The sequence below is a fragment of the Tachyglossus aculeatus genome, unplaced genomic scaffold (genome assembly GCF_015852505.1).
Source record: "Tachyglossus aculeatus isolate mTacAcu1 unplaced genomic scaffold, mTacAcu1.pri scaffold_87_arrow_ctg1, whole genome shotgun sequence".
In the NCBI taxonomy this organism is placed as follows: Eukaryota; Metazoa; Chordata; class Mammalia; order Monotremata; family Tachyglossidae; genus Tachyglossus; species Tachyglossus aculeatus.
Window position 1 is genome coordinate 1,327,451 of NW_024045095.1, and position 12,693 is coordinate 1,340,143.

Consider the following 12,693-nt stretch of genomic DNA (forward strand, 5'->3'; position numbering starts at 1 on the left):
CCCCGTCTTACCTCCTTCCCTTCCCCACAGCACCTGTATATATGTATATATGTTTGTACATATTTATTACTCTATTTATTTATTTATTTATTTATTTTACTTGTACATTTCTATCCTACTTATTTTATTTTGTTGGTATGTTTGGTTCTGTTCTCTGTCTCCCCCTTTTAGACTGTGAGCCCACTGTTGGGTAGGGACTGTCTCTATGTGATGCCAATTTGTACTTCCCAAGCGCTTAGTACAGTGCTCTGCACATAGTAAGCGCTCAATAAATACGATTGATTCATTGATTGATTGATTGAGTTCGTGCTATTTGTCTTTGCCATCTTTCTTGGAGTATTCATCTCCACAGGAATCTTCCTGTCTTATATATGCCTGTTAGGTGCCAACCTGAGAATCCAATCTGCAGAAGGGAGGCAGAAAGCTTTCTCCCCCAGTTCCACCCACCTGTTTTCAGGAGTACTTTTCTATGGGACATCAACATTTATTAACATGCGGTCAACATCTCATTACTCTCTGGGGTGGGATAAAGTGATTTCGGTGTTTTATATAGTGGTGAACCCCATGTTGAACCCCATGATCTACAGCCTGAGGAACTAGGAGGTCAAGAGGGCTCTGAAAAGAATAACTAGTATATTATGTTGCTGAATATAAATGCAGCAACATAACAACATTGGAAATGGAGTGATTGCTTTCTAGTCGGTCAACCACATTTATTGAGTTCTTCCTGTGTGCAGAACACTGTACAAATACTTAGGAGAGTACAGTATAACAACATAACAGATCCATTCCCTGTCCACAAGGAGTTCACAGTTGAGAGGGGGAGACAGACATTAACATAAATGAATAAATTGTAGATATGTACATAGCTGTGGGGTTGGAAGGGGAAGATGAAAAGAGGGAGCAAGTCAGGATAATTCAGAAGGGAGTTGAAGAAGAGGAAAAGGGAGCTTAGTCAGGGCTTCGTGTACTTAGTTAATCTTTAAAATGAGGATGTTTACAAATGTTAACTAAATTCTGAAATGTAATATAAAAATGAAATTGAAAAATCCAAATATTTCCTAAGCATTTAGTATGAACAAATGTGCCTCATCATTTGCTTTTCTGACATTCAAGAATAGCTGAAAAGAATGATGCATACTTTGCTGGTAAGGGGACTGAGGCACAGAGAAGTTAAGTGACTTGTCCAAGGTCACACAGTAGAAAAGTGGCAGAGTAAGGATTAACACCCAGGTCCTCTGACTCCCAGACCAATGCTCTTTCCATTAGGCAACACTACTTCTTTTCATTCAATTATTATTACGATTATTCTATTTGTAAATATTTTTATGTCTGTCTCCCCTTTTACAGTGGAAGGTCATTGTGCTTTGGGGTTCTGTTGCATAGCAATCAGTCAGTCGTATTCATTACATGCTTCGTGTGTGCAGAGAACTGTACTAAACCCTGGGAAAGTACAATATAGTGAAGTTGGTAGATGTGATCCCGGTCCAAAAGCAGCTTCCATTCTACAAGGGAAGACAGACATTAAAATAAATTGCAGATAGGGGAAATAGAGTATAAGTATACTTTATATTGCCCCATGGCACCTAGGGAGCTCTCAGTAAGTGCTATTACTGCTATCAGTAAATCAGTTGATGGTATTTGTTGAGTGCTTCCTGTTTGCAGGACACTGTAATAAGCATTTGAGAGAGTACAACAGAGTAGGTAGGTACAGTCACTGCCCTCAAGGAATGTACAGCTAGTAGTTGGACTGTGCTTCTTTATAGGCTCCAGGCTAGTGGTTGTCCCAAGCACATTTAGAAAAGGAAAGTCAGTTTTTTGGCTCACATTATCCGGGATGCAAGGAGCTGGATGGGCTGGTATTGGGGGAACAAACACTGGGGGAGTGGAGAAGGAGTATCCTCTCCCCTCAGGTCAGTCTCAGCTCCTCCTCTGCAGATAGAGCATAACTGTACTTCCTAACCTTGAGACAATCCTCTTTTGCAGAACTGAAATATTTACTTGCCAAAGACATCATCATAATTCAATTAACAAGAACGGCTTCTCGACTCCATCACTCGTTTCACTGCATCTTTCACCTCCTTGTTTCTCAAACTGTAAATCAAGGGGTTCAATATGGAAATCACAAGACTGTAAAACACAGACACCACTTTCTCTGGCTCCAGAGAGTACCGGGAATGGGGCTGGATGTAACTAAAGCTTATGGATCATTAGCACAGGGTTACGGCAGTCAGGTCGGAGGCACAGATGGAGAAGGTGGACTGGATCTTCAGGATGACAGCGACAATGAAGACGTAGGAGAGGAGGTTATCAGAAAGGTGGGCAAGGCGATGACCCCTGAGAAAATCCAAAGCAGCAGGTCGTTTCTAGAGGTGTCTCAACACGCAAGCTCCAGCAGGGGCGGCAGATGGCAGAAGAAGTGGCTGGAGACGTTAGGCCCATAGAAGGCTAAGCCTGCCAAGCCAATTGTGTGGGTCAGGGAGTTAATCAGTCCCCCTATGTAGAAGCCGATCACCAAACTAACACAGAATCTTTTGGTCATGACGCCCGTGTAAAGCAATGGGTTAACGATGGCTGCGTAGCGATCGTAGGTCATCACGGCCAACAGAAAATCCTCGGTGGTAGCAAGACAAATATAAAATATTGTACAATGCAAACGGGGAGTGAGATCATTCCTCTTTCAACAAAGAAGTGGGCCAGCATCTGGGAAGCAAAAATTGATGAATGGCAGGCATCTAAAAATTACAAAGAACTGAAGAAAAAGTAAATGGCTATGTGCAGTTTGGAATCGATTCAAGTTAACATGATCATGCCGATGTTTCCCAGCAGGGAAAGAGCATAGAACTAAGAACACCAGAAAAAAGAACACTAAGAACACTAAGAACACCAGAAAAAGATGACCTTCAGCTCGGCACGATCCGTCAATCCAAATGAATGAACTCTCTGACTATTGTGATGTTCTCTAGAGCCATGGATTTGCTTTTTCTTTACAGTCTCTGCCAGAAGAAGATTAGAGAAATTGAAATTAAGGAAGAAGAAATGCTTTTAATCAATCAATCAATCAATGTACTTTTTGAGAGTTTACTGTGTACAGAAAACACCGTACTAAGTGCTTGGGAGACTATAACAGAGGTGGTACACGTTTCCTGTCCACAAGAGGCTTTTGCTAGAGTGAGAGGCAGACATTAACATTAAAAGTATATGTACATAAGTACTATCGGGCTGGCATTTCAGACATCAAATCAAATGGCACTATTCAAGTGAGTCAGCTTAGGCTATTTTTTTCGCTGAAAATCTATCTACCTGTTCTTTATCCATAATGCCTATATATAATGGCATTTATTAAGCACTTACTATGTGCGAATCACTGTTCTAAGCTCTGGGGAGGTTACACGGTGATCAGGTTGTCCCATGAGGGGCTCACAGTCTTACATTTGACAAATGAGGGAACTGAGGCCCAGAGAAGTTAAGTGACTTGCCCAAAGTCACACAGCTGACAAGTGGCGGAGCTGGAATTTGAACCCGTGACCTCTGACTCCAAAGCCCAGACTCTTTCCACTGAGCCACGCTGCTTCTCTAAAGATTTGCACCCAACGTGGGGCTCGAACCCACGACCCTGAGATTATATGTAAAAAGATGGGCAGTGTTCTAACCAGTTCTATATGGATTGGTCATATTTGTCAATCCAAGAAATAGAAGCTGCAGTAGTGGCAAGGGCACGGGCTTGGGAGTTAGAGGACGTGGGTTCTAATCCTGGCTCCTCCACTTGTCTTACTGTGTGACCTTGGGCAAGTCATTTAACTTGTCTGTGCCTCGGTTACCTCATCTATAAAATGGGGATTAAGACTGCAACCTGATTACTTTGTATCCACCCCAGCATTTAGAACAGTGCTTGGCACAAAGCAAGTGCTTAACAAATACCACTGAGCAGCAGCATGGCGTAGTGGCAAGAGCACAGCCTTTGGAGTCAGAGGCCATGGGTTCTAATCCTGGCTCCATCACCTGTCTGCTATGTGACCTTGGGCAAGCCACTTAACCTCTCTGTGCCTCAGTTGCTTCATCTGTAAAGTGGGAATAAAGACTGTAAGCCCCACATGGGACAACTCAATTACCTTGTATCTTCCCCAACGCTTAGAACAGTGCATGGCACATAGTAAGTGCTTAACAAATACCATAATAACAATAATAATAATAATAATTATTATTATTATTATTAATATAATATAACGGTATAATTATTATTATTATTATGTGAAATACCAGAAACCTGCAAACACACTCTTTCCAGGGCTTTCTCTCAAATTCGAAGGGATGGCAAAAAGTTACTTGGATTTTCCCTCAGCCTTATTTCCCAATAATGACATTGAATACAATTGTCTAGTCAGTCATCACTTGATCATATTTACTGAGCACGTATTCTGTGAAGAACACTGGAATAAGCACTTGGGAGAATACAACAGAGACACAATCCCTGACCTGAAGAACTTTACAATCTCCTTAAACAGCTTTGCACAAACTATTCTTTCTTTCAGCATTCTACCTTGTCTCAATTCCTTCATTAGATTTTCTTTTAAAGTCTTTTAGAGATCTTTCATGATCCTTTCCTTCAATCCAGCGACTGTTAATTGCCTGAACCAGATCTGGCTGTGGCTGGGGATGGTGGAAAGATCCCCCTCTAGACTATAAGCTCCTTGTGGGCAGGGAAGGTATCTGTTACATTGTTGGGTTGCACTCTCCCAAATGCTTAGTACAGTGTCCTGCACATAGTAAGCGCTCAATAAATACAATTGATTGATGGATGGATTGAAAGATTCCTCAATAATCTTGGACCAAGAAGTTGGACCTTGGTCGATTGAATGACTGGAGTTGGAAGAGGGAGTAAAGGAAAAAAGAGCATTATAATCTGTTTGTAGGAGGCAGGGTTCAGAGCACCTCTTAAACTCTAAGCTCCTTGAAGGCAGGGATCATGTCTACCAACTGTACAGCTCTTTCCCAAGAGCTTAGTATGATTGTCTTTGTCCAGAAATGCTCTGGGCATGCTATTCCCCTCCTCAAAAATCTCCAGGGGCTACCAATCAATCTGTGCATCAGGCAGAAACTCCTCACCCTCGACTTCAAGGCTCTCCATCACCTCGTCCCCTCCTACCTCACCTCCCTTCTCTCCTTCTACAGCCCAGCCCGCACCCTCTGCCCCTCTGTTGCTAATCTCCTCACCGTGCCTCGTTCTCGCCTGTCCCGCCGTCGACCCCCGGCCCACGTCATCCCCCTTACCTGGAATGCCCTCCCTCCCAACATCCGCCAAGCTAGCTCTCTTCCTCCCTTCAAGGCCCTACTGAGAGCTCACCTCCTCCAGGAGGCCTTCCCAGATTGAGCCCCCTCCTTCCTCTCCCCCTCATCCCCCTCTCCATCCCCCGTCTTACCTCCTTCCCTTCCCACAGCACCTGTATATATGTATATATGTTTGTACGTATTTATTATTCTATTTATTTATTTATTTATTTTACTTGTACATATCTATTCTATTTATTTTATTTTGTTAATATGTTTGGTTTTGTTCTCTGTCTCCCCCTTCTAGACTGTGAGCCCACTGTTGGGTAGGGACTGTCTCTATATGTTGTCAACTTGTACTTCCCAAGCGCTTAGTACAGTGCTCTGCACACAGTAAATACTCGATAAATATGATTGAATGATTGATTGATTACACAAAATTGGCAATAAATATCACTGATCAATTGATTCATTGATTAAAGTAGAGAAGCAGCGTGGCATAGTGGAAAGAGCGCGGGCTTAGGAGTCATAGGACTTGGGTTCTAATCCCAGGTCTACTACTTGTCTGCTGGGTGTCTTGGGCAAGCCACTTAACTTCTCTGCATCTCAGTTACCTCATTTGTAAATGGGGATTTAGACTGTGAGCCTCACGTGGGACAACCTAATTATCTTGTATCTACCCCAGCTCTTCGAACAGTCCTTGGCACATAGTAAGTGCTTAACAAATACCATAATTATTACAGTGAAACTGTGAGCCCTATGTGGGACATGGACTATGGACTATGTGGGCAGTTCTACACAGAAAAAGAGCCCTGAGGCCCACTCACTTCTCTTAGCCTTTCCTAAGATCATTGTGCATCGGAATTCTTCCTTGATCTTGAAGTTATCTAATTTGATCAGTACCCTTTTCAAATTAAATTTCCAAGTTGGGGTAAATGTAGTTACAAAATAAATATGAAGCATGAATGTCATCTTTCATGTTTTTCTGAGGGAATATGAGATTGGTGAGAGAAGAAAGTTTCTAACTTTTGAAAATCAGGGGGTAACAACAATCCAAAGGGATAACTCTTAAAAATGATTGAAACTAAATTTACAAAAATATAAGTGTTATAAATACACACCGAACCCAGCCCTATCCCCCAAATTAATCAATCAATGGTATTTATCAAGTGCGTACTGTGGGCACAGCACTGTAATAAGCACTTGGTAAAGTAGAGTACAATGTAGTTGGCATAATCTTGCCACAAGAAGCTTAAATCTAGAGCTAGTTCCCCACCTCAAAGAGGGGAAACTGCAGAACTAAATCCAAGGAAGCAGGGAATCCCATTCCATAATGGATTATACTAAGGGAGGAAGTGGGCAGGAGAATACAGGGAGGCATTTCTCACCATATGCTGGGTGTTTGTATCAACCAAATGTCCATCTGCACAAGCACTAACCACAACACCGCCCCTGAGCACCCACTATCTCCAAAGTACAGTTCCACCATCTTTTATTCCATACACCTATTTCTCTAGGTGTCCCAGGGAGCTGGGATCAGTTGATCTCAGAAGCCACAAGTTTCTGGGAAATGATTCTCCATTTAAACCAGCTTCACCATTTAGGGAGTAGTTATAGAAGATGACTTTGCTTCCATTAAACCAATGTATTCAATGAAGGGTTTAGCAGCAGGAAAGTACTTATTCGCCCCAAAGAACTAAATGAGGTGATCAAATTTGAGGTTGGAAAAAGGATTTTATGAAGAAAATGAGGCTTCAATTTAGGATCACCCTGAGCTAAGCTGAGGATGAACAGAAACAATGTTCCAGATCTTTCCCATTTGTAAAATAACCTTGGGTGCAAATTCGACCGTGGCTGAAAACTGCATTTATAGTAACTGTGGCATTTGTTTAAGTTCTTATTATTCATTCATTCATTCAATCGTATTTATTGAGAGCTTACTGTGTGCAGAGCACTGTACTAAGTGCTTGGGAAGTACAAGTCGGCAACAAGCCTACTCTCATGTCTATTATGCATCAAGCACTGATCTAAATGCTGGGGTAGACACATGATCATCAGGTCATACATGGGACTCACAGTCTAATCAATCAGTGGTATATATTGTACACAGACTTTGTACAGAACACTGTACTAAGTGTCCAATACTACAGAGTAGGTATATATGGTCCCTATATATGGTATATATAGTGAGATAGCAGGAATTCTAAGTAGGAAGGAGAACAGGTAGTGAATCCATATTTTGCAGATGAGGGAACTGAGGCCCAGAGAAATTATAGTGGCTTGCCCAAGGTCAATGCAGACATGTGGCAGACCCGATATTAGAACCAATTCCCTCTCACTCCCAGACCTGTGTTTTTTCCAGTAGGCCACACTGCAGTTATGCAAAAGGATGGAATGGTCTTCAGAAGTACCAACTTTTAAGTGTGAATGGTGCGAAATTACTAGCACTATAATCATTTCATTTCTAAAGTATGAGGAATGAAGCCCTTTGTCATTCCTAATGGAAGACCCTATCATACTCCCCTTAAAGAACAAAATTAGTACAATGAAGTGTTCATCACTTATCTCAATATTTATGTGATTTCAAGGTCCAATGAGACTCATGTCCACCTTTACATTCATCTCCTATATCTCATTGAACAGCCTTCACCCACAAACTGCCTAATCCTTCACCCCAACTCCCTCCTTGCTTCAAATCTGACAGACCATCACTCTCCCCACCTTCAAAGCCTTATTAAGATCATATCTCCTGCAATAGGCCTCCCTAACTATGGCCTCATTTCCCTTACTCCCTCTCCCTTCTAATCACCCTTGCATTTTGATTTGAGCTCTTAGAGCACTTGATATTCACCCCACCTCCAGCCCCACAACACATATCCATATCCATGATTTATTTTCATGTCTGTCTCCCTTTGTGTACCGTAAGCTCCTTGTGGGCAGAGACTATGACTTACCAACTCTGTGATATTGTTCTCTACCAAGAGCTTAGTACAGTGCTCTGCAAACAGTAAGCACTCAATGAATACCATTGATCATGGCCTAGTGAATAGAGCATGGGCCTGAGAGTTAGAAGGACATGGGTTCTAATACCCACTCTACTATTTGTTTGCTGTGTGACCTTGGACGAGTCATTTAAATTCTCTGTGCCTTGGTCACCTCATCTGAAAAATGGGGATTGAGACTGTGAGCCTCACATGGGACAGCGACTGTGTCCAAACAGGGCCAGGAACATAGTAAGAACTTAAAAAGATACCATTATTATTATTATTGTTATTGTTTATAAAATAGGTTTTTTGCATTGTAGCAGATCAAGTTTAGAAATCATAAAGCTGCAAATACCATACACTGAGCATCAGTGAAACTTGTTGTATCAGGGCTACAGGTGACGCAACTAGAGTAAAAATCTGTATTTTCATCACTCAGCCCTCACAATACAGATATTTGGTTTAATCCTCAAGGGAAGATAAAAGGGGGAAAGTTAAACTAGATCAGTATGCTTACACTGCACGAGATATATAAGATTCACTATTTATGCAGCATATCATTAATGCAAAAAGAAACTCAGCTATCCAGGCAGTGTGTGTACTTACAGGTCAGCACATGAAGTAGATCACCTGGCGAAGATGCCAGAGTATGACCCAGAAGGCAGGAATTGAGAGCAAGAGTTCCCTTTCATAAATTCTATAACTGCCTGACTTGCTGATTGGGTCTCATTCCAAGAGGATTCTGGGAAATGGAGACCTCTGATGTGGAAAATGCAGTTTCCAGGCAGCAGATCTTGCAAAAATGTTACCTACATTCCCTTGCCCTTAGTTCCACCTCCAGTAGGGAGCAGAGCATTTTCAGACCTCTGTAGATCCTCATCGAAATATATCAGAATATCTCAATTTTAAATGGTAATAAATGTAGAAATACTTGCTATTCGGTGAACTAAAATATCTCAACATTTTTTCCCATTTAAGGTAAAGGCTAAAATGAGCACATATTCTGCATAGAGTTGAAAAAGAAATCTCAATCTTAATTTACCTTAAATTAATCTATTCTGCTTTTGAATAGCAGAGCTGCGTTTCTATTTTCTACAGTTTCACTTGGGGACAGTGTCCCAGGAGTGTCTTCAAAACACAATAATTTAAATAAGGAGGATCATTAAATCTCCAAATTCTCTAGGTCTCTTGAGGATAGATTGTTATTAGGTCATGTTAGTTTGGTTCACAAAGGTACACTATAATATTTTCCCAGTATACATTCCTTCTGAAAGTTTTACAGATCTTTCCTCATTCAAATCACCCTACTTTCCTCCTATCTCAATATTTAACTTCTATATTTCTTAACACATAGTCTTTATCTCATATCATAGTTTTTTCACTATTTCATCATGAAGAGGAGTCCCAGTTTCTGGAAAGGTGAACTGTACCCTCCAGACAAGTAGCGGAGACTCTGTCTCGACTCTCTTCCCCATTAAATTTAGGCAGCTTGCAGTCTACCCCTTCTGGGCCTCCCTTTCTCCTAATATTTTTTTCTGATCTTACCCGCAATTTTTATCTAGTTCACTCTCTGCCTTCCTTCCAACCTCAGACTGGCTCCCCTAAAATCTCCCTTCCAATTCAACCCCATTCCCTCATAAAATTATTCTTACATACAATAACCTTTCTAGACTTCTATTCTTTCAAAACCATCATTATTACTATTTTTGTAATTATTATCATTATTGTTTGCTGTCGAATTATTTCCAATTCATAGTGACTCCATGGGTATATTTTCTCCAGAACGTCCTGTCCTCTGCCATAATCTGCATGGTCTCTATCCATCTAGCTGCTGGTCTGCCTCTTCCATGCTTTCCCTGGACTCTTTGTAGCATTAGTGTCTTTTCCAGAGAATTAGTCCTCCTGACTATGTGTCGAAAATATGCTAATCTAAGTCAAGTCATTTGGCCTTCAAAACCTAGATAGGTAAATAATGAGGTTTTTTTTCCTACTTGACATCAGTAAGCACAGGCTAACTTCCTCTCCCTTTCCCTCTTTGGGCTTCTAATACTCCACTGTCACTATATCACTTTCTTACCACCATTACAACCACCACTACCACCAACACGACCCTGGTTCTATGCCATGATACCTGGACCACTGTGGCCCCAGGAACTACTGAAACAGCCATCCTACTTGTCTTACTTCATCCAGCAGTTCTTTCTTTCTACTATGGCACTTTGTATCATCATTTCAAAATGATAATTGGAAAACAATTTCCCTCCTCAAAAATCTCCCACAACCACCTGTTTGTTCTTGCAAAAAACAAAATCTTCTATTCAATGTTTGAAGTCTCTCCCATATCTGATTCCTTCTTAGCTTTCTGCTACTTTCTCTTGATACACTCTAGCTTAGTTGCTTTATACCTACACAGTCCAAGGAACTCTTCTAATTGCATGTCGGCCACTACTTTCCCAGCTCCAACCCATTGCTTGTGCCACTTCCTCCTGTTTGAAACAGTGCTCCTAAAGAACTGCACCGAACCATGGCCTTCCCCTTCACCATCACTTTCCTAAAAATCCAGTCCCTCCAAAAGACATACTTCATGCTTTCTCAGTCATTTCACGTTCTTCCAGTTACCACCCCTCAGTACTTTTTCACTATTTCACAGCAGAACCACCCATAGCATGTCTGTTCCTATTAATTCAGGTAGTCTATTTAACCAAATACTTTTCAAAATATATGTCTTTCCAGTTTCTTCTTCCTCATGTTTTTAAATCTTTTTGTGTCTTTCTACCCTCATTAGAGTACAAGCTGGTAAAATATAGTACCAAGTACAGTGTTCTGCACACAGTAAGCACTCGATAAATATGATTGAATGAATGAGTACAGGGAATGTATGCTTACTTCTGCTGGACTCTAGTAACATGAATTACACACAGTAAGCACTCAAGTAATTCTGTTGGTGGATTGGAGTCATTCCACTGACCACTTCAGCACCTAATATTGTTTATTGATTTGTTCATTTCTAAGTAAGGAAAATGTAAAATAAAAGATGCAATCCCATTCCTTGAGTTGCTTACGAACCTAGAGGGACGGAGTAAACATAAATTGACGACTATACCATAGATGGTAGTTAGATAATAGAAATCAGGAATGATACAAGTGAATTAGTGAAATTTGTTAAGGATGTTTTGGGATAATAGGAGGCAGGTTGTTCTATGAAGATGAATATGACTTCTTTAACCCAAATTTAAAGACTTTGGTGAATAACTTTGGCAATTAACAAGTACAAAGCTACAAGGTACTTAGTGTGGTAATATTTAATAGCATTAGAATCTTTGTGTCCATTTTTTGAGTTTTCTTTCTACTTCTTAATAATGTATTCAATTTATAGTCCCTGCACACATTGATATCTCATAACAAGTGGATGATATGATGATGATGACACAGTAGCTGTGATTCTAATCCTATTAAGACTATTCACCAGCTACTTCAATATTATGCTGTCTTCTAATCTCCTCACATGGGGAAAGCTATTTTTTGAAAAGGCAATTGTTTCTTCCTTAGCTCTCAGTAAATAATCTTGTCATCTAATACATATGTTAATAATACAATGAGATAAAATAAATCTTTAATCCCCCAAATCTTTATTCATTCATTTATTGTCAAGCAATAAAAAATATTTGGAACATTATTATTATTACTACAAATCATATTTATTGAGCACTTACTGTGTGCAAAGCACTGTATAAGCACTTGGGAGAGTACAATATAGCATGAGACACATTCTCTGCCCCCAACGAGCTCACAGTCTAGACTGGATGTGGCTTAGTGGAAAGAGCATGCACTTGGGAGTCAGAGAATGTGTATTCCAATACCAGCTCTGCCACATGTCTGCTGTATGACCTTTGGCAAGTCACTTAACTTTTCTGTGCCTCAGTTACCTCATATGTAAAATGGAGATTAAAAGTGTGAGCCCCACATGGGACAACCTGATAGCACTGTATCAATCCCAGCACTTAGAACAGTGATTGACACATAGTAAGCGCTTAATAAATACAAGAATTATCAAGTATTATTTGTTATTACTATTTTATATAGTGTCCCATGATAAAGGACTCATGTCTTATTTTTATATTAGTCATTAGTCACCAATTAGTCATTGGTGCAGCAATATATTGAATATCTCATAGCTGTAAAATGTATATATATACCAACAGATATATATATATAATATAATATATATATTATATATATATATATAATTATATATATATAATTTTTGCTGCCCATTTTCACCCCATTTAAAAGCTGGGCATGAGCAGTACTACTCACAAACCTAAAAGAATTTCAAAGAAAGCACTTTACCAAGCATTACACCACTGTGCCATGTTTCATTTTTAGTCCTATCATAAGAAGTTATTTTCTCCCTCTTGTCAAAATCACCTACGGAAATATT

The 12,693-nt window shown here is 40.2% G+C and overlaps 1 pseudogene; it reads right to left on the reverse strand.

Annotated features, from left to right (window-relative positions):
- Positions 1 to 2,027: 2,027 nt before the first annotated feature.
- LOC119924186 lies at positions 2,028 to 2,972 on the reverse strand (annotated as a pseudogene).
- Between the last annotated feature and the right edge of the window lie 9,721 nt (positions 2,973 to 12,693).